Source organism: Bos taurus, chromosome 1 (genome assembly GCF_002263795.3).
Source record: "Bos taurus isolate L1 Dominette 01449 registration number 42190680 breed Hereford chromosome 1, ARS-UCD2.0, whole genome shotgun sequence".
Lineage (NCBI taxonomy): Eukaryota > Metazoa > Chordata > Mammalia > Artiodactyla > Bovidae > Bos > Bos taurus.
Genome location: NC_037328.1, coordinates 88788820 through 88810921, shown reverse-complemented (window position 1 = coordinate 88810921; position 22102 = coordinate 88788820).

The following is a 22102-nucleotide window of genomic DNA, read 5'->3' as shown; positions in this document are numbered from 1 at the left end:
TTGAAATATGATCAGGCACATAGGACATGACTTATAAAGAACATTAGGTTAGTTCTGAGACTGAGTCCCTCTTTATTAAAGGCCAGTGAAGCTCCTTTACCATGGAGATTAAGGGCCTGAGCTCTCCTGGGGTCTCATTCCAACTCCCTGGGTGCTATAGGGATATTGTTCCACTAGGGCTTTTGTTAAAATCTTTAAAACTCAGTTTGAACTTTGCTTATGTACTTGCTAAACTAATAAAAACAATCTACAATGTTATAGAGTATATACATATATATGTTTTATATATATATATATATGATTTTATAATAAATGTAATATATATGTAATATCATCCATTCAGGTTTTACTCTTCTAAGTGTTCTAGAAAACACTGCATTTTTATTTCATTTAGTTCTCCTTTAGTAAAACATAAACTCCATAAAGGCAAGGACATTTTTTTCCTATTCACCATTGTATCACCGGTGAAATAATGCCTGAAATAATTCCTGCTGCAGCATGTAATTTGTCAAATGAATGTATGAATGTTGAAAATATTATGGTAAATATGAAGCTCCTTTACTTGTGAAAGGACTTAAAGCTCAGCAATATTACCTTGCCACAAAGCTATCAAAGAACAAGTCTTGTATCCAAGGTCAAATTTTTGAGACTGACGTATAACAAACACAGTTTTATCTGACTTCAAAAGCCAAAAGATATATTCAGAGTATTAAGTCTATTGTTATAAAAAGAATTGCTTTTCTCCACATGATGAGAATTGTTAGCCTTGTCCCACTAACCGGAGTGGGACACTTGGTTTCTTGGTATATTTTATAGGGGCTCCATTCTCTCCTCCGAGATTAGGATAGGAAGCATTAAAGCTCTTTGTCAGAATACTATTCCTTCTCGATGCCCAGCTGAAAAGTGTTCTCCCACATGTGCAGGAATATGAAACTTCCCACATACCACCATTATACACCACCTCACAGCAAGAGCTCAAGACAGTATACAATTTTTAATGCCAAATACCATGTAGATTGTATTGGGTCCCTCCCCATTCCCTTGGCCACTTTCTGCTTCACACTGAATTTTTTAAATTAATTAATTAATCTTAATTGGAAGCTTGGAGAAGGCAATGGCACCCCACTCCAGTACTCTTGCCTGGAAAATCCCACGGATGGAGGAGCCTGGAAGGCTGCAGTCCATGGGGTCGCTAAGAGTCAGACACGACTGAGCGACTTCACTTTCACTTTTCACTTTCATGCATTGGAGAAGGAAAGGGCAACCCACTCCAGTGTTCTTGCCTGGAGAATCCCAGGGACGGGGAAGCCTGGTAGGCTGCCATCTATGGGGTTGCACAGAGTCGGACACGACTGAAGTGACTTAGCAGCAGTAGCAGCAGCAATTGGAGGCTAATTACTTTACAAGATTGTGGTGGGTTTTGCCATACATTGACATGAATCAGCCATGGATGTACATATGTTCCCCATTCTGAACCCCCCTCCTGCCTCCCTCCCCATCCCATCCCTCTGGGTTGTCCCAGTGCACTGGCTTTGAGTGCCCTGTTTCATGCATTGAACTTGGACTGGCGATCTGTTTCACATATGGTAATATACATGTTTCAATGCTATTCTCTCAAACCATCCCACCCTCGCCTTCTCCCACAGAGTCCAAAAGTCTGTTCTTTATATCTGTGTCTCTTTTGGTGTCTCACATATGGGGTCATTGTTACCATCTGTATAAATTCCATATATATGTGTTAATATACTGTATTGGTGTTTTTATTTCTGACTTACTTCACTTTGTATAATAGGCTCCAGTTTCATCCACCTCATTAGAACAGACTCAAATGTGTTCTTTTTAATAGCTGAGTAATACTCCATTGTGTGTATGTACCATAGCTTTCACACTGGATCTTTACAGTTTTCCTGCTCTCTTCCCAGAGAAAAAGCTAGCTTCCTATCCTCAATTTTTAAAGATACAGGCTGCATTCAGAAACTGAATGATATTCAGATTAAAATCTTGTGTTCAAGATTGAGCAAAACCCAGGAAACAGTAGGACATGGATGGACCATGAGGTATTATGCTGAGCAAAATAAGTCAGATGCAGGAAGACAAATGCCGTATGATTTCACTCATATACAAATATATAACACAAACAAAATAAAACACAAAATAATGAACAAACCAAACAAAAACAAACTCATAGATACAAAGAACATAGTGGTGGTTGCCAGAGGGGAAGGGGTAGGGAGGAGGATGAAATAGATGAAGGAGTCAACCGTGTGGTAACTGGAGTGAAGAGAAAGTCGTTTAGTCATGCCTGACTCTTTGCCACCCCTATTCTAGAGTCCATAGAATTCTCCCAGCCAGAATACTGGCATGGGCAGCCTTTCCCTTCTCCAGGGGATCTTCCCAGCCGAGGGATCGAACCCAGGTCTCCCGCATTGCAAGCAGGAGCCACCAGAGCCACAAGGGAAGTGAAGGAAACAATTTTTGCTGGTGAGCATGGCCTTTCCAGGTGGCGCTAATGATAAAGAATCCACGGGCCAACGCAGGGGACATAAGAAACACGGGTTCAATCGCTGGGTCAAGAGGATACCCTGGAGGAGGGCATGGCAAACCTCTCCAGTATTCTTGCCGCAGAGAATCCCATGAACAGAGGAGCCTGGTGGGCGACAGTCCATGGAGTTGAAAGAGTTGGACATGACAGCAACTGACACCCTGGACACCCTGAACCCCCTGTGCTGCAGTGAATACAGAAGTAGGGACATAATGTTGTAAGCATGAAACGTTTATAATGTTACAAATGAGTTACCTCAATAAAAAATAAAACAAATATATAAAATTAGTGTTAAAAAAAAAGTGCTTCCTGGACTGTTTGTTTGTGGGTCCTTTGTACCCCATTCATTCCTTGAGGAGGAACACTCTGGTTGAAGGAGTTGGGGCAGGTGTTTTATCCTCAAAGCTTTAATTTCCCTAATGTCTAAATTTCAGGATAAGTTAAAACCTAACTTAAAGGCTGTTATTTGATCACTGAAAATTTTTAATTTGTTGTTTTACTCTGCAGGTAATAGTATAAGCACATGTTACAAAATTCAAGAATACAAACAAATATTTAGTAAAAAATAAATGCTCTACCCACCTTTGTCTTCCAACTCTGAAACTAAGAACTATGTCTTATGAGTCCTACAGGAGAAATCCTTTGCATATTCAAACAAATTTAATTTTATTATTTTTTAAACAGTATACTTGGTGTTTCGTCTTTTTTATTTAAACCTACCAATATTTATTTAAGTCCTTTCCAAACAGGAAAGGTCACCAAAAGCTTACTCATAGTTTTGAAAAGCTGTGTGGAATTATTTCAGTACCTTAAAAAAAAATATCTTTCAAATGATATGGAAGAACAAACAGGTAAAAACATTCAAGACATTTTGAAAAGAGAATAATAGTAAGGAGAGAATTAGCATACCCAGCTATCTAAATGTTGAAATAAATTCTGAAATAATAAGTAATGCAGTGCAATATTCAAGCAAAACAGACCACAAACACAAAGACTATTAAAAAGACCTGTGAAGAAGGCTGAGTACCGAAGAATTGATGCTTTTGAACTGCGGTGTTGGAGAAGACTCTTCAGAGTCCCTTGGACTGCAAGGAGATCCAACCAGTCCATTCTGAAGGAGATCAGCCCTGGGATTTCTTTGGAAGGAATGATGTTAAAGCTGAAACTCCAGTACTTTGGCTACCTCATGCAAAGAGTTGACTCATTGGAAAAGACTCTGATGCTGGGAGGGATTGGGGGCAAGAGAAGAAGGGGACGACAGAGGATGAGATGGCTGGATGGCATCACTGACTCAATGGATGTGAGTCTGAGTGAACTCCGGGAGTTGGTGATGGACAGGGAGGCCTGGCGTGCTGCGATTCATGGGGTTACAAAGAGTCGGACACGACTGAGCAACTGAACTGAACTAATTGAGCATATATTAAAAAATTGGTATATGAAAAAGCTATGTAATAAACTGGACATTTGGAAAAAGTTAAGTTATATAATTATCATGTCCCATATATATCCAAATGGATTGAAGAGTTAAATATAAAAGAAAAAATGAAACCATAAAAGAAGTAAAAGAACATGTAGGTAAACATCTATTTAATTTTGATCAAAAATCAGATCAAACTATAGCAAAGATCAAACTATAGCAAAATCAACTGTACCAAAGAAACTATAGGAGAATCAAAAGAAGAAACTATAAAGAAAAAAGATATATTTCTATTATTTTTTATAAGTTTATATATATAGTAAAAATTTCATTACATGAAAAAAATTAAAAAGAAAATTACAAACAGAAATATTTTGGAACATGTATGACAGACAAATGGCTAACAATCTTTATATTGAAAGAGGTCTATCCAATAGTAAGAAAAATAAAAACCACCTGATATAACTGTAAGCAAAGTACATAAGGTGGCAATCCACTAAAGAAAAGCTCATATTAGACAAACGGCCAATAAACATTTTTAACCTATATATTACTTACCAGTAATACAAAATGAAGTAATGCTACATGAACAATGAAGTGCTTTTTTTTGCCATCTGTGAAGTTGAGAAAGATAAATGCACAATTCTCAGTACTAGCAAATGCTCAGTGAAGTTGATGCTATCATATTGAAGGGTAAATCGGTATGTTATTCAAAAGCCTTAAAGTTGTGAATATTTTGTCTTGTATTTCTTAAGTTATTCTGATAAAATGATCAGATGTGTACAAAAAGATTTATGTTTTAGAATGTCCATAGAACATGGTGAAAAGTTTCAAACAAATTATATGGCCATCAGTGATGTGTTATATATACATATTTTGCTATACTGGGTAAATATTAAATTTACATTTTATAGAAAATGTAATGAGAAAAAAGTTCTCAATAAATACAGTTAAATGAAAAAAAGATTATAAAAGTTTGTATCCAGTCCATTTAAAACATGTGTACATAAACATACACACACATGTATATATGTTCTATATAAAGATAAAGTTTTATATGAACTGCTACTTCTCTAAATGAACACGTAAAGAATAATTTTTAAAATTTTGTACAAAAAGTATTATCTTTATAGTCAGAAAAAGTAAAACAATGTTATTTTTAAAATCAGGAATCAGAGCAAACATCTTTGACTTAGATCTAACTATTATTGTGTCACAATATTTGTATCAGACCTTTCTGGGTGTTTCTTGAATATGCATTTTCTTTAAAAAATAAAAACATGCAAACAAATAAATATTATTTCAGATCATCTTCAGGAAGTCTCTCAGCTCTAAGATTAAAGTCCAAAGCATCCCCTGGGAGGCTGTAAATACTATTAATATATTGTTTATCTTTTATGTTTCTGCTTTGTGTTGAGGCCATTATTTAGATAAAAGTACTCATGTACACAAACACTGTTCAAACCTAATTAAGAAACTAAAATTCCAGTAAGTGTGACAATGTAGGTAGAAGGACTAGGATGGTTCCTGTTGTTATCTGTAGGCATTAGCCATGGAATTTGCAAAGATAAGTCTCCCCTAGCCAGCAAAATCTATGACATCATATGTTCAAGTTCCAATATTGGCACATAAAACAAGGATGAGGCTGGTAATCTAGGCCAAAAATTCATTTCTGAACGAATCACAATTGATTGTGCATGATTTGCCAACAATTTTTCAGTTTCTTTCATGGTTTTCTGAGAAAGTCCAAAGCCATGATTTAGCTACATTATTTGAATTGGCAACAAAGCTAGTCATGCACGAGACAATCATTACTAATGTGGTTTAGCACTCTTCAACTTATTTCTGTTTCACTTTTCCCATGTCGTTAGGACAATCAGCTCCACTCTGCTGTTCTAGTACTTCTAGCCAGGGTTCATTTCCCCAAATCAAATGAAACTGAGGCCTCCTTTAATTACATAAAGGTCTTCCTTTCCAAATCTGCTGATGCTCAGTTACCCTAAACTAAGTCAGTACCAAAGGCAGAAATACTTGCAAGTCCACTTTACATTAAGCATTTCTTATCTGGCATTTCTTGACTGATAATAGCTGATACATGCCAATATCTATCAATCCAAAATTGACTGTGGCAGTTTTACTTCCCAGGTGGTGCTAGTGGTAAAGAACCTGCCTGCCAACGCAAGAGATCCCTGGGTCAGGAAGATCCCCTGGAGGAAGGCATGGCAATCCACTCCAGTATTTTTGCTTGGAAAATCTCATGAACATAGAAGCCTGGCAGGCGATGGTCCATAGGGTCACAAAGAGCTGGACACGACTGAAGCAACTTAACAGGAGCAGCAGATTTCTACTTAAAAATGGGAATAAATGGGTTTTGGCACACTAATACTGCCACTGAGAACGAGAAGAAAAACTGAAAGATAGCAATTATCTGTTTGAAGTCAGCAGACTGCACCAACAGAGAAGAGAACTGAAAGAGCCATATACCAGAGAGAGAAATGGACTTCTGCAGTCACTTTTACCCCAGAGGTGTTGATATAAGATTACAACCCTGATCTTATTGATCTCATTCCATGGGTTTTTCTACCACACACTTTTCATATTTATAATTTCTGTCCCTATAGTCAAAACTTTCAATTTTGGATATTTGTGCTGAATCTTTCGATGAAAAGGAAGTCTTTACTTCTACAGAGATGCTTCATATTCATCTTTATTAGTGCTTTTATCCAGGCCTATCATTTTTGTCACTTTACTTCTTGCACATGTTTCTGTTCTAGGCAGACTTCAGGATTTCATCATTTGAGATTCATTCTTTTATCAAAATCAGAGGAAAGCAAAACTTTTATAATTGAATAACCTGGGCAATAGGTCTTGCTATTCTCTACTTGAATTTGAAGTTCAGAAAATAGAAGACTAAAGCTGGGTTTTAAGTTAGTTAGCTAGTCATCTTATAGGGCAAATAAACATGGCCATTGTCATGGAATCAGGATCCAGATAGGAGGAAATGGGGACAGGAGAACTAGTGATGGGGCAAATTACGCCACAGAAGGACAAAGTCCTGGGGGGTAGTGGTCACAGCAGAGAATACAATAAAATAAAACAGATGTTGTCTGAAGTTTTCCCCAGACTTAACTGCTTTCTTTCTACTCTTCATTTGTATTTTATAGACTTCTGATGGACTTCTTGACGGAGAAGAGTTAAACAGAACTTGATAGTAAATAATTTTAGTAATTTCTTAAAAAATAGTTAGCTACAGAACAAGATTTCAATTGGGTTGTCTAACCGTGTCTATAGAAGGGTTCAGCAAAGTAAGACCCACAGACTAAATTTGACCTTCCACTTGTTTTCATAAATAAAGTCATATTGTCACACAGTCATTTCTACTTCATCCTTCTCATGCTTCCATAGAGATATTTTAAGCCACAAATTTAATCTTATACTTCTTACTAAAAACCTAATAAAGGCTTCCTGTTGCTCTAAAAATCCTCTATATAGCATATAAATCTATTCCTAATATGACCCCTGCTTACCTAAACAGACTCCACGTTTATCACTCTTTCCCATTTCATATTCTTCAATTGTGCATTTACTGTATTTACTCTCTTGCTTCTGGGGCTCTGCACATATTTATCTTTGGCCTCAATTGACTCATCCCGTGTCATTCTTCTGGTCCCATCATAGACATCATCATTTCCTGGTGAAAGACTCAGACACCCTGAAGTTCCATTTGTTTCCATAGAACCCAGAAAATCTGCTATCAAAAGAGATCATGTTGTTGACTGTTTTGTTTGTGGTATATTATATATCAGGGGTTTGTAAAACCACAGCCCATAAGCTGAATCCAGACTGCTGTCTTCTTGTACTGTCCATGAGCTAAGAATAGTTTTCACTTTTTAAAATTGTTTTTAAAAACTCAAGAGTGATAGTTCATAACATGCCAAAAAGTTGTATGAAGTTAAACTTTCATTGTCCATACACACAATCTTGTTGGAACTCAGCTATACTCATTTATTTACACAGTGCCGTTCACTGGGGAAGGTGTTACAGGCATAAGGATGAAAGAGAAAATACTATCTCAGGCCTCCCAGCCTTCAGCAGCCACAATACCTTTCCCAGTGTGTGGCCCACAGAAAGCATTTAATAATTATTTATGGCTTTAATACTGTGTGAATAATAAAACTATTTTGCCTGGGAATCAGCTGCAATTAGGTGTAGAATCCAGCCAGAGTTTTCAGTTCCCAGACAAATATTCTCTTCTACTAGGTCCACCTTCTTTCCCTATGATTTTTAGAGCAATATTATTCTTAGAACGATCATAGAATTAAAATTCCTTCCAATTTCCACATTGTCTTGGATTGTCCCTAGAACTACAGGTTCTAATATGCTGAAGTGTTCCTAAGAAAACCTCCCCTGTTACGCCCACAAAGAGTAAATAATGATAGAAGAACACTTCTGCTCCAAGCTCCACTTATTTAAAGCAGCATTTTGATAAGTTCAGGCACACCTCAAAAGCACAGCTTATATGGGAAAAGTATATAAAAGCAAGCACCGTGATTAACCATATCCAGATGGGAGAAAAATGTGTTGACATTTCAGCAAGAACAGTCTTCAAATCAAGCTCCCCCCACCTGCCCCCCCCCCCCAAAAAAAAACCCTCTATTTATACTTTCTAGTCAGCCAACATTTCCAGCTGCATGGATTCTCTGGTGAACAAATAGGCCAGCGTACAAAATAAGGTCACTAAAGAAACTGCCAGTAATCACAGACTGTAATTAAGCAGTAATGACCTCAACCTAATGCTTTCTTCAGGATTAATGAATACCTGAGAAGCCAGTGGCCTGAGGCAGCCCTCATTCCATCCAGAATGCACTGGGATAAAATAAGCACGAGGACTGGAAACAAAACTGTTTCCAGCCTAAATCTTTCCCCAAAGTTACCTTTCCCATGATTATGTCATGAGAGTTGGATTTTTCTTATGACATTCATTTTGAAAAAAGGCCAAATTTAATCAAGAAAAGAGAAAGAAGAGTTTGGAATTCAAACTAATACAATTATGTAAAGTTTAAAAATAAAATAAAATTTAAAAAATTAAATTAAATTAAATTAAAAAAAAAACAAAAACAGTAGGGGATTTCTTTGGAGTAGGGAGATGGAGGTGAGTGTGAACTATATTTAGTATTTGTTGTTCAGTCGCTAAGTCATGTCCCACTCTTTGCGACCACAATATTTAGTATATTCAGCATTAATTTTCAGCTTAATTCTGAATCATAAGGATAATAATATTAATTATATGCCAGATGATGTCCATGAATTTACTGCTTTAGTAAATGTGAAGTGAAATAATGATTAATATCAATAACTATTGTAGTCATCATTAGTATGGCTTTTTATGTCTGGGCTTAACTGGTGGGAAGAGAAGGAACAAGCAGACTATGAGGTTAGTAGGTGACTATCAAAATATCAGCCATGTTGTACTTGCTGCTTACTCTATGGCAGGCTCTTAATGGCTTTCTCTCTCTTCCCTTAGAGGTAGAACATCATTACCTCCTTTTCATAGATAATGAATCTGAGAATCAGTGAGGTTAAGTGGCTTGTCCTAGGTCATTGTAATCAGTGTAGTGGTTAGGATTCAAGCCTAGTTTTCTCTGACTGCAAGACTGGAACCTGAAATGACTGTGTGCTATGAGCTTGCTGATCTGAAAATTCTCTGTCAATCATTTAGAATAGGTTTATCAAGATAAGAATGTTAGTGGGGAAATTGAACTGTGCTGAAAGATCAAAGTTATTAACAAGCTTCTGAAAGGCCCTTTTGAGCCTCCCTGGTGGCTCAGAAGGTAAAGAATCTGCTTGCCAAGCAGGAGATGAGGGTTTGATCCCTGGGTCAGGAAGATCCCTTGGAGAAGAAAATGGCAACTCATTCCAGTATTCTTGCCTGGGAAATCCCATGGACAGAGGAGCCTGGCAGGCTACAGCCCATGGGATCACAAAAGAGTTAGACATGACTTAGCAACTAAACAACAACAACAAAAGGCCCTTTTATGTGTATAGATATCTTAGTTGGGAAAAGCTCAAGAGCGATAGGCATTTTAATGCTGGAGTCTGCTCTTTCTGCCATCCTCAGGGCTTGTTAGTGCTTCCAGGTCTTGATATGAATGTAGGAGCCTCATTGTGATCATAGGTTCCCCAAAATACCCTATAACCACACTAGCACACACCAGTCCACATGTCTGAAATTTCTTCAGTAGAAGACTAAAGTTTTGTTGTTGTTTTTTTAATGAGAGACTTAGTATGTAAATATGCCTGAGAGAGTTACCCATTGTGACTTGATTTTATTCCAAGATGGAGAAAACTGCTATTGGTAGTTTTCTTAAAGGTAAGAACAGGAAGCTAATCTTACAGCTTAAGGAATTAAGTACTATATCATAAAAAATCCTTTATACCAATACTAAAATAAGGGAGAGGAGTGGTGGGAAAGGGCATATTTATTTGTCTGCTACAGATGAACATGGAAAAGATAAAGTAACCAGATGCCTATGTCCCTATTCTCACTTCCTGGTCCCAAACTGGATATCCAGCTGTTTCTTTTCCTTAGAATGGGTGGGTCTGATGACAGAGAAAACATGAAAGATGTTTTGGACAACTAGTTGACTGCACCAAACCTTTACTTTCCTAAGGCCCACTTGACCTCACATTCTAGGATGTCTGGCTCTGGGTCTAGGTGAGTGATCACACCATCGTGATTATCTGGGTCATGAAGATCTTTTTTGTACAGTTCTTCTGTGTATTCTTGCCACCTCTTCTTAATATCTTCTGCTTCTGTTAGGTCCATACCATTTCTGTCCTTTATCAAGCCCATCTTTGCATGAAATGTTCCCTTGGTATCTCTAATTTTCTTGAAGAGATCTCTGGTCTTTCCCATTCTATTGTTTTCCTCTATTTCTTTGCATTGATCACTGAGGAAGGCTTTCTTGCCTCTCCTTGTTATTCTTTGGAACTCTGCATTCAAATGGGTATATCTTTCCATTTCTCCTTTGCTTTTCACTTCTCTTCTTTTCACAGCTATTTGTAAGGCCTCCTCAGACAGCCATTTTGCTTTTTTTGCATTTCTTTTTCTTGGGGATGGTCTTGATTCTTGTCTCCTGTACAATGTCACAAACCTCATTCCATAGTTCGTCAGGCACTCTGTCTGTCAGATTTAGTCCCTTAAATCTATTTCTCATTTCCATTGTATAGTCATAAGGGATTTGATTTAGCTCATACCTGAAAGGTCTAGTGGTTTTCTCCAATTTCATCAATTTCAGTCTGAATTTGGCAATAAGGAGTTCATGATCTGAGCCACAGTCAGCTCCCGGTCTTGTTTTTGCTGACTGTATAGAGCTTCTCCATCTTTGGCTGCAGGAATATAATCAATCTGATTTTGGTGTTGACCATCTGGTGATGTCCATGTGTAGAGTCTCCTCTTGTGTTGTTGGAAGAGGGTATTTGCTATGACCAGTGCATTCTCTTGGCAGAACTCTATTAGCCTTTGTCCTGCTTCATTCTGTACTCCAAGGCCAAATTTGCCTGTTACTCTAGATGTTTGTTGACTTCCTACTTTTGCATTCCAGTCCCCTATAATGAAAAGGACATCTTTTGGGGTGTTAGTTTTAGAGGCATCACTACAAACAAAGCTAGTGGAGGTGATGGAATTCCAGTTGAGCTATTTCAAATCCTGAAAGATGATACTGTGAAAGTGCTGCACTCAATATGCCAGCAAATTTGGAAAACTCAGCAGTGGCCACAGGACTGGAAAAGGTCAGTTTTCATTCCAATCCCTAAGAAAGGCAATGCCAAAGAATGCTCAAACTACCGCACAATTGCACTCATCTCACACACTAGTAAAGTAATGCTCAAAATTCTCTAAGCCAGGTTTCAGCAATATGTGAACTGTGAATTTCCAGATGTTCAAGCTGGTTTTAGAAAAGGCAGAGGAACAAGAGATCAAATTGCCAACATCTGCCTAATCATCAAAAAAGCAAGAGAGGTCCAGAAAAACATCTATTTCTGCTTTATTGACTATGCCAAAACCTTGATGTGTGGATCACAAGAAACTGTGGAACATTCTGAAAGAGATGGGAATACCAGACCACCTGATCTGCCTCTTGAGAAACCTGTATGCAGGTCAGGAAGCAATGGTTAGAACTGGACATGGAATAATAGACTGGTTCCAAATAGGAAAAGAGTACGTCAAGGCTGTATATTGTCACCCTGCTTATTTAACTTATATTCAGAGTACATCTTGAAAAACACTGGGGTGGATGAAGCACAAGCTGGAATCAAGATTGCCAGGAGAAATATCAATAACCTCAGATAAGCAGATGACACCACCCTTATGGCAGAAAGCGAAGAGAACTAAAGAGCCTCTTGATGAAAGTGAAAGAGGAGAGTGAAACAGTTGGCTTAAAGTTCAACATTCAGAAAACTAAGATCATGGCATCCGGTCCCATCAGTCCATGGCAAATAGATGGGGAAACAGTGGAAATAGAGGCTGACTTTATTTTGGAGGGCTCCAAAATCACTGCAGGTGGTGACGGCAGCCATGAAATTAAAAGATACTTAGCATATTAAAAAGCAGAGCTATTACTTTGCCAACAGAGGTCCCCCTAGTCAAGGCTATGGTTTTTCCAGTAGTCATGTATGGATGGGAGAGTTGGACTATAAAGAAAGCTGAGTGTCAAAGAATTGTGGTGTTGGAGAAGACTCTTGAGAGTCCCTTGGACTGCAAGGAGATATAACCAGTCCATCCTAAAGGAGATCAGTCCTGGGTGTTCATTGCTAGGACTGATTTTGAAGCTGAAACTCCAATATTTTGGCCACCTGAGCTCAACATTCAGAAACTTAGATCATGGCATCTGGTCCCATCACTTCATGGGAAATAGATGGGGAAACAGTGGAAATAGTGGCAGACTTTATTTTTGGGGGCTCCAAAATCACTGCAGATGGTGACTGCAGCCATGAAATTAAAAGACACTTACTCCTTGGAAGGAAAGTTATGACCAACCTAGATAGCATATTCAAAAGCAGAGACATTACTTTGCCGACAAATGTCCGTCTAGTCACAGCTATGGTTTTTCCAGTGGTCATGTATGGATGTGAGAGTTGGACTGTGAAGAAAGCTGAGCACCGAAGAATTGATGCTTTTGAACTGTGGTGTTGGAGAAGACTCTTGAGAGTCCCTTGGACTGCAAGGAGATCCAACCAGTCCATTTTAAAGGAGATCAGTCCTGGGTGTTCTTTGGAAGGACTGATGCTAAAGCTGAAACTCCAATACTTTGGCCACCTCATGCAAAGAGTTGACTCATTAGAAAAGACTCTGATGCTGAGAGGGATTGGGGGCAGGAGGAGAAGGGGATGACAGAGAATGAGATGGCTGGATGGCATCACCGACTCGATGGACATGAGTTTGTGTGAACTCCGGGAGTTGGTGATGGACACAACAGGGAGGCCTGGCATGCTGTGATTTATGGGATCACAAAGAGTTGGACATGACTGAGCGACTGAACTGAACTGATGCAAAGAGCTGACTCAGTTGAAAAGACCCAGATGCTGGGAAAGATTGAGGGCAGGAGGAGAAGGGGACAACAGGGGATGAGATGGTTGGATGGCATCACCGACTCAATGGACATGAGTTTGAGTATACTCCGGAAGTTGGTGATGGACAGGGACGCCTGGCATGCTGTTCATGGGGTCACAAAAATTCAGACATGACTGAGCAACTCAACTGAACTGAACTGAAACGTTTACTTTCACATATGTCTTATTCTTTTAGAGGAAATGAAACCACAGAGCCTTCTCCAAAGACACAAAATGTGACTCATCTATCCTACTCAAGGACTGTTCCTCAGTGTGAGAAGCAAACCTGATCCTAGTGGTCCCTTTCTTCCTTGGTGTTACATCGCTATGAGCTCAACTGACTAGCTAACTTAGGAAGACAACCCTTGGCAACCTTCAAGCAAACAAAACTTTTCTAGCCTGGTCTCAGATATTAAGGTAAAATTATGTTTGGACTATAATATGTTTTAAGCCAAAACATACTTAGGTCTTAAACAAAACTTTATGTAAACTTATCTTACTTCTTCCAAAGGGAGAAGAATTTAAGACTCTTTAGGAGAAATTCTTGATACTTGGAGAATATTGTTTTACTGTTCCTCATTTTCAAGGTCAGGTATCACAAACACAACTAGAAAAACCTCCCATTTGGCCATGATCTACCAAATCCAGAGAGTAAAGTATAGTGAACAGAAAGAGACGAGTGAAAAAGCTATGAACATGGATGACTACCGTTACTTAATTTGCAATAAATATAAGTCTGGCAAAATTTTCAAAGTAGCTAATTATCTTACATTCAAACACAATGGCAAGACTGGGACAGAAGAGTATTAGCTTCTGAATGAGTAAAAAACCTGTTTGCAAACTAATGCTGAGGCAATAATTAGAGAGAGGAGAGGAGAAGGTGAAAAAGAAAAGAGTGTGTGTATGTGTGTGTGTGTGAGAGAGAGAGGAAGAGAGAGAAAGAGATGGGGGCTGAGAAAGGAAAAGTTACTGAATAAAGGGTTCAACAGAGAGTCACTAAATTTGATAAATTTCTAAATGGTGAATGATTTACAATCTAAGATCTAGTCCTATTCAAGTCCCAGTCCGGGCTCCCTGGTACAAAGTGAGTGTTGAAAGAGGGAATGAAAAGGAGATAATAAAGTCCATCCTCAGCTTCTGGTTATAGAATATAGAGGAAGAGAATTACAATGATTCTAGGTCTCTCTGCTGATCTTGTTACCTAAAAGACATTTCCCTCACCCATAGCTGGTTAGCTATTAGTTTTCGAAATTGCAAAAGACCCCAGTTGGGAATTAATTAGTTTTCCAGAGGACTCAGAGAGTAGATATTTTGTCATTTTTCATTTGTATGCAATTATTACATCCCACTTAACTTCATTCTCTAAGCTACTTGATGACTCTCAATCAATAGTTTGCATTTGAACCATCTGTAAAACTTAAAAATATATATATATATCCTCTCCTCATTCCAAATCTAAGGAGTAAGAGTCCTGAGGAGGGGATGTACCCATATGTGTATTGATTAAGATGTTGAGAGCATGGTATCAAATCTATTTCAGATCAATTAAGTAATCACCTAACACTTTACCTCTTTCCAAAGTGAGAGGTCAATAAAAGAATTCGTAAGAAAAAATAGGCATTAATAACTTGGACACTCCACAGGCCAGAATCACAGAATCATTTTATCCTCTGTGATATATCCTCTTGATGTGTGATGTTTCTCCTTTATAAAAAGTCATGCTAGAAAGATTTTATAGCTCTTAGAGGAAACAGTTATGAGATTTACTATCATGAGACAGTTTATATCAGAACCCTACTGAAACTATAGATAAGTAATTTGTTATTGAATTAAAGTAAAAATGATGCCACAGACCTTAATTTTCACCCATCCATCTGTTCAGTCATTGGATAATTAAGAACACTCTGCATCAGAAAGGCAGTAGGCTAGGCATGGAAACCAAGGTGATGGACCAAGATAAACCTATTCCCTTACTGCAAAGAGCTAACAGTCAAATAGGGAAGACAGACATTAAAGGACAAATAATTTAAAATTATCCTATCTGGACTACTAAGGAAACGTTCTACATTATAATCGATTACTTTGACACTATTCGATAAGAAGTATCTAGTAAACATTGTTGATTTTCAAAATGTGGGAATATAAAGAAACTAAAATTGTCTTAAGACAGCACATCCTGGATGCTAAAGTGACTTAAAGTCATGCTGCATGAAGAACAAGAAAAAGAATAGATATGATTAGTCTAGAGAAGATAGATATTTTAGTAATCACCAGATCTCTGAATGTCAAAATATGGCAAAGGGAAATAATCTGGTTCACAGGGTCTTCAGGAGTTGAACAATGGATAAAAACAAGTGAAGGTAGATTCTATCTCAAAATGAAGAAACTTCTTTACTTGATTTTCCTAATCAGGATTATATCAAGATCCAATGGGCTTTTCAAGAAATGATGAGATTTCCACATAGGCACAGTCTTTCATTTCTTAGCAAGGAAATTGACCTCTGGTGTCTCTGCCTTTTCTAAATACAGCTTGAAGACTAGCAGAAAAGATTTTCCACAACTACAGGTAAAAAAGAACCACAAGAAGACAGGTAGGAGGAGAAGAGAGATAGATCCATACCCCTGAGTAAGTGACCCACACCCACAGAAAGATAATCACTATTGCAAAGATTCTTTCCAAGCAGAGAGAGGGGACAGCCCCATAAAGGGTTCTCCAGCCTGGGGGGCCTGCGTGGGGAAGATGACCTCAAAGAATATCTGGCTTAAGGCCAGCAGGGCTTGCATATGAGAGAGTCAGAGGACCGTAGGAACAGAGACCCTGAAAGGGTGCCCACGAAACCACACACACTCCAAAACCCAGAAAATAGGCAGTAATTTGAAAGGCGCCTAGATTGGACCCACTTGTTAATTTGGAGAGGCTCCTGGAGAGGCAGGAGGTGACTGAGGCTCCCCTTTGGGGACATACATACTAGTGCAGGCATTTAGGGGACCTTTTCTATGACGGGGACATTGGTGCTGGCAATCACCATTTTGGAGTCCTCCTTCTGGCTTAATTGTGCTTCTCTAGTGGCTCAGATGGTAAAGAATCTTCTTGCAATGCAGGAGACCCAGAATTAATCCCTGCTAAAAGATTCCCTGGGGAGGGGAATGGCAACCCATTCCAGTTTTCTTGCCTGGAAAATCCCATGGACAGAGGAGCCTGGAGCCTACAGTCCACAGGGTCACAAAGAGTTGGACGCAACTCAGTGAATAACAGTTTCACTTTCACTTTCCTAGCCTATTAGTGCCAAGGGCCTATGCATTCATCAGTGAGCCAGCACCAGTCCTGGGACCCCTAGGTTCCACAGTCAGCTGTTCCAGGACCACCAGTGGGACCACCATTAAGCCAGCAGCAACCCTTGAAAATCAGGCACCACTGCCAGCCTCTCTAGGACCTGTTCACTAATGGGCCAGCAGCCTCCACACAAGAAAGAGCTGAGCAGCCAGCTGGGTCAGAGACCAGTCTTGCCTATCACTGCTTCCACAGTAGTCAGCCCTGACCACACAGCCAACATAGTGGGCACTGTATGATGGTTGTATAAGATGTCAACATTAGGAAAACTGGGTGACATTTATATGGGAACTCTCTACTATCTTTGCAAATCTTTTATATGCATAAAAATATTTCAAAGTAAAAAAATTTTTTAACGTCTATGTGTCTATAGAATATGTCAGGCAAAATGTTAAGATAAGCCTGAAGTATTCTGTGGTGCTAGAAAGGTAGCTTAAAAAAAAAAACAATATAGGACCCAGTCTGAAAGAACTTTCAACAGCCACAATTTGAACATGATGAATAACAAAAAGTTGAATTACAAGCCAATGAATAAAATAAATGTCTATATGCCAATACTAATATAAAGAAATAACTGGATTGATAACTAAATGGGATTTATAGAAGAATTCCAAACAATAAATATGAAAACTGGGAAAATGGAAAACCACCAGAGAACCATATGATAATTGCTGCAGACAATATTCACTGGCAAATGTTTAAATTAGTGTTTACAACTCCAAGGAGAAACAGGATATCTTCATACCTGCAAAGTAGATCCACAAAAATATTTTTAAATTACTATTATGGTTTTAACATATATCCACCAATTGTACTTTCCCTCTGAGGCTGGAATATGATTCTCCTTCCTTTGAGTGTGGATAGAATTTATTTACTTTTAACATATAGTATATGGAGGAGGAGAGGGAAGTAACTTCATAGTGGAGAAACCTGGAAGATACTATCTTAGCCAAGTGATCAAGTTTATAACATCGGTTATGTCATGTTGATATCATATACCACCAATCTGACACAATGAGAAAGCACTTCAGGTCTGCGATATTTTTTCTAAAAATCAATAACTCAGTCCCATCATGAAAAAGCATCAGAAAAACAAAAACAAGAGACACTCTACAAATTCTTCTAAAGTTTCAGGGTCATGGGAAAAAAAAAAAGATTTGACAAACAGCTAACACATTTGATTGGAAGAGATTAAGGAGACAGGTTCTGGATTGGAGGTTGCACCTGGAAAAGTAATATTAGTAGAAAAACTGGGAAAATGAATAAAGTCTATAGTTCAGTGAAAAACATTATACCAATTTTAAGTTCCTACTTTCAGTGAATGTACCATCATAATGTGAAATGCTAACATGCGAGAAGTTGAGTGAAAAGTAGATGGGAACCTTCTACTCTGTCTTCAGTTCAGCCTGTTCAGTTCAGTTGCTCAGTCGTGTCCGACTCTTTGTGACCCCATGGACAGCAGAAAGCCAGGCCTCCCAATCCATCACCAACTCTGGGAGTCTATTCAAACTTATGTCCATTGAGTCTGTGATGCCATCCAACCATCTCATCCTCTGTCATCCCCTTCTCCTCCCGCCTTCAATCTTTCCCAGGATCAGGGTCGTTTCAAATGAGTCAGCTCTTTGCATCAGGTAGCCCAAGTATTGGAGTTTCAGCTTTAACGTCAATCCTTCCAATGAATATTCGGGACTGATTTCCTTTAGGATGGACTAGTTGGATCTCCTTGCAGTCCAAGGGACTCTCAAGAGTCTTCTCCAACACCACAGTTCAAAAGCATCAATTCTTCAGCACTCATCTTTCTTTAGAGTCCAACTCTCATCCATACATGACCACTGGAGAAACCATAGCCTTGACCTTTGTCGGCAAAGTAATGTCTGTGCTTTTGAATATGCTGTCTAGGTTGGTCATAACTTTCCTTTCAAGGAGTAAGCTTCTTTTAATTTCATGGCTGCAATCACCATCTGCAGTGATTTTGGAGCCCAGAAAAATTAAGTCTGCCACTGTTTCCACTGTTTCCCCATCTATTTGCCATGAAGTGATGGGACCAGATGCCATGATCTTTGTTTTCTGAATGTTGAACTTTAAGCCAACTTTTTCACTCTCCTCTTTTACTTTCATCAAGAGGCTTTTTAGTTCCTCTTCACTTTCTGCCATAAGGGTGGTGTCATCTGCATATCTGAGGTTATTGATATTTCTCCCAGCAATCTTGATTCCAGCTTGTGCTTCATCTAGCCCAGTGTTTCTCATGATATACTCTGCATAGAAGTTAAATAAGCAGGGTGACAATATACAGCCTTGACGTTCTCCTTTCCCGATATAGAACCAGTCTGTTTTTCCATGTCCAGTTCTAACCGTTGCTTCCTGACCTACATACAGGTTTCTCAAGAGGCAGGTCAGGTGGTCTGGTATTCCCATCTCTTCCAGAATTTTCCACAGTTTATTGTGATCCACACAGTCAAAGGCTTTGTCATAGTCAATAAAGCAGAAATAGATGTTTTTCTGGAATTCTCTTGCTTTTTCAATGATTCAGTAGATGTTGGCAATTTGATTTCTTGTTCCTCTGCCTTTTCTAAAACCAGCTTGAACATCTGGAAGTTCATGGTTCACGTACTGTTGAAACCTGGCTTAGAGAATTTAGAACATTGCTTTACTAACATGTGAGATGAGTGTAGTTGTGTGGTAGTTTGAACATACTTCTGTTAATATCCATTTCTTTTTCAAAATTATAAAATAATTTTAAGTATCCCCAGTCAAAAGACATTAATAAAATTTCATAGAATATAAAAAGAAAGGTAAATTTTCCAGTAACAAAACAGATTAACACCACTTATAATAAGAGGAAATCAAATTAAAATTACCCTGAGATATCATTACAGTTGACCTTTGAACAACAGGGGTTGAACTGGATGGGTCCATTTATATGCAGATTTTCTTCAACAAATATATACAGCAATGCACAATCTGTATTTGTTTGGTTAAATCTGTAGATGCAGAAGTGCCAACACAGTGTGTTGACTAGGTACTTAGACAACCGTGGATTCTGATATCTGCAGTTGGTCTTAGAACCAACATCCCCACGGACACTGGTGGTCAACTGTAGCTTATCTATGGAAAGTCACATAAATGATAAAATTTAGCATCCTTAATAATGGAAATTTTTACCTTATATGCCTCCTCGTGTAATGCAAATGAAGAACACCATAGCTATAAAATATTTTGCCAGTGTTTAATCTGAATTTAATCAAGACTTTAACTTTCAGTTTATTAAAGATAAAGGAAAAAGGGAAACTAGTTAATGACCCAAAGAAGAAAACAACCAGACAAATCCAGAATTGACGGCATTCTAAGAAACAATTGCTAGGACTCAAAAACTCTACGTAATGGGGGGTGGGGGGAGTGGGGGAGGAAGTGAGGGGACTCTTTTAGTTTAAAAGATTCTAAAGAGATCAAATAAATACAATGCAAATTTTATTTGAATCCTAGTTTGAAAAAAATAACTTAAAAAGACATTTTTGGTATAATACAATTTGGGTAAATGTGTATAGAGACTAAGCATTAAATACTACCATGTTAGTGTTATTTTTCTGAGATTAGATAATGGTGTTACAGTTGAGGAGACTGTAATTGCTTGGGGGAGATTCATGCTGAAATATTTAGGGGTAAAATCTATTGATGCTTGCAACTTAATATAAAATGGTTAAGCCACAGAAAAAGAGAGAGAGAAAGAGAAAGAAATAATACAAAAATTGGCTAAATGTTAACTACTATAATCCAGGTCTGGATATTTGGATGAAAATGAAAGTGTTAGTCGCTCAGTCATGTCTGACTCTTGTGACCCCATGGACTATAGCCCGCCAGGCTCCTCTGCCCATGGGATTTCCCAGACAAGAATACTGAAGTGGCTTGCCATTCCTTCTCCAGGGGATCTTCCTGACCCAGGAACTGAAACCCGGTCTCCTGCACTGCAGGCAGATGCTTTACCATCTGAGCCACCAGGGGCTCCAGGTCTAGATATTTGGATATTTTTGTACTATTTTTCTCTCAACTTCTCTGTATATTTGGAAATTCTCAAAATAAACCTGAGACTGGGAAAGAACAAAAATGAAGGGTTGAAATCATATATTCCCAATTTTTTAAGTTATAAATCATGCTAGCAAAATGTAGGGCAAAATATACCCTATCATCCTACTTTAACAAATGGTTCTTTATATATTTTCAAGGCCAGATTTGTATTTAAAATTCTCTGACTCCTTGGAGTTGTGCACTTGTAAGTTGTAGTTAGAAGTAGCTTTCTACCTTGACCTCTAGTTTCCTGTCTCACCTGCCTTCTCTTCTCAAGATTGCCATGGGAAGGAACCTCCCAGGAATACGCACTAACATTCCAGACCAGTCCTTGTCTCTGAGACTTTTACAAACAGCCACTCCTGGGCACCTTTTCAAGCCCACTTAGTGGTCCTGAGAAAAGACCCACAGGAGTCCTGGAAGCAAACCTGGAGACATTCAGAAAGGTACTTACGGGTCCTGGGAAATGGAGGCATAACCTAAAAGTGAGGCTACATGTCAAAGCACTTGCCTTTGGCCTTATGAATTCATCATCTAGGAGCTACATTCTTGTTTTATGCCAGGGTTGAAGGAAGTATTCTGCTCAATTTCCAAAAACTAGCAAGCAGTAGAATGATAGTCTAGAAGTGAGATCCCCAAACTTGCAGAAGACCAAGGGCCCTCATGACTTGCGGGGGGATGGGGGATGGCTTTCACCTTGTGTGCATACACCCACTTTTTAGCTCTTAAGTCTCTGGAAGTTCCCCTTTTTGGAAGTGAAGCACAGAGTGGCATCCACTAACCTGGTTAACTTATGCACACCTACAACCAAACTTTCACTAACAAGAAAACCAAGGACTCCTGTGCATATCAAAGAATGCAAATGGGCCAGTATCTTTGCTGATAGCATATATCACTTATTGGTCTTTGAGGGAGGAGGAAGATAGAATGCAATTTAAAATCCAGAAAAAAAATTAAATGAATGTAGTATTTGATGGATTTTTTTCATTTATTTCCAGGCGTATTATGTTACATTAACAAAACAATTTTGAGAGTCTTTCTGTTTAAAATAACATGAACAGAAATAAATCCAAAATAGCAAAATACCATTTCCTTTTTAAAAGTTAAAACATTGCTTTTTCATCTTATTGTACATGGATGT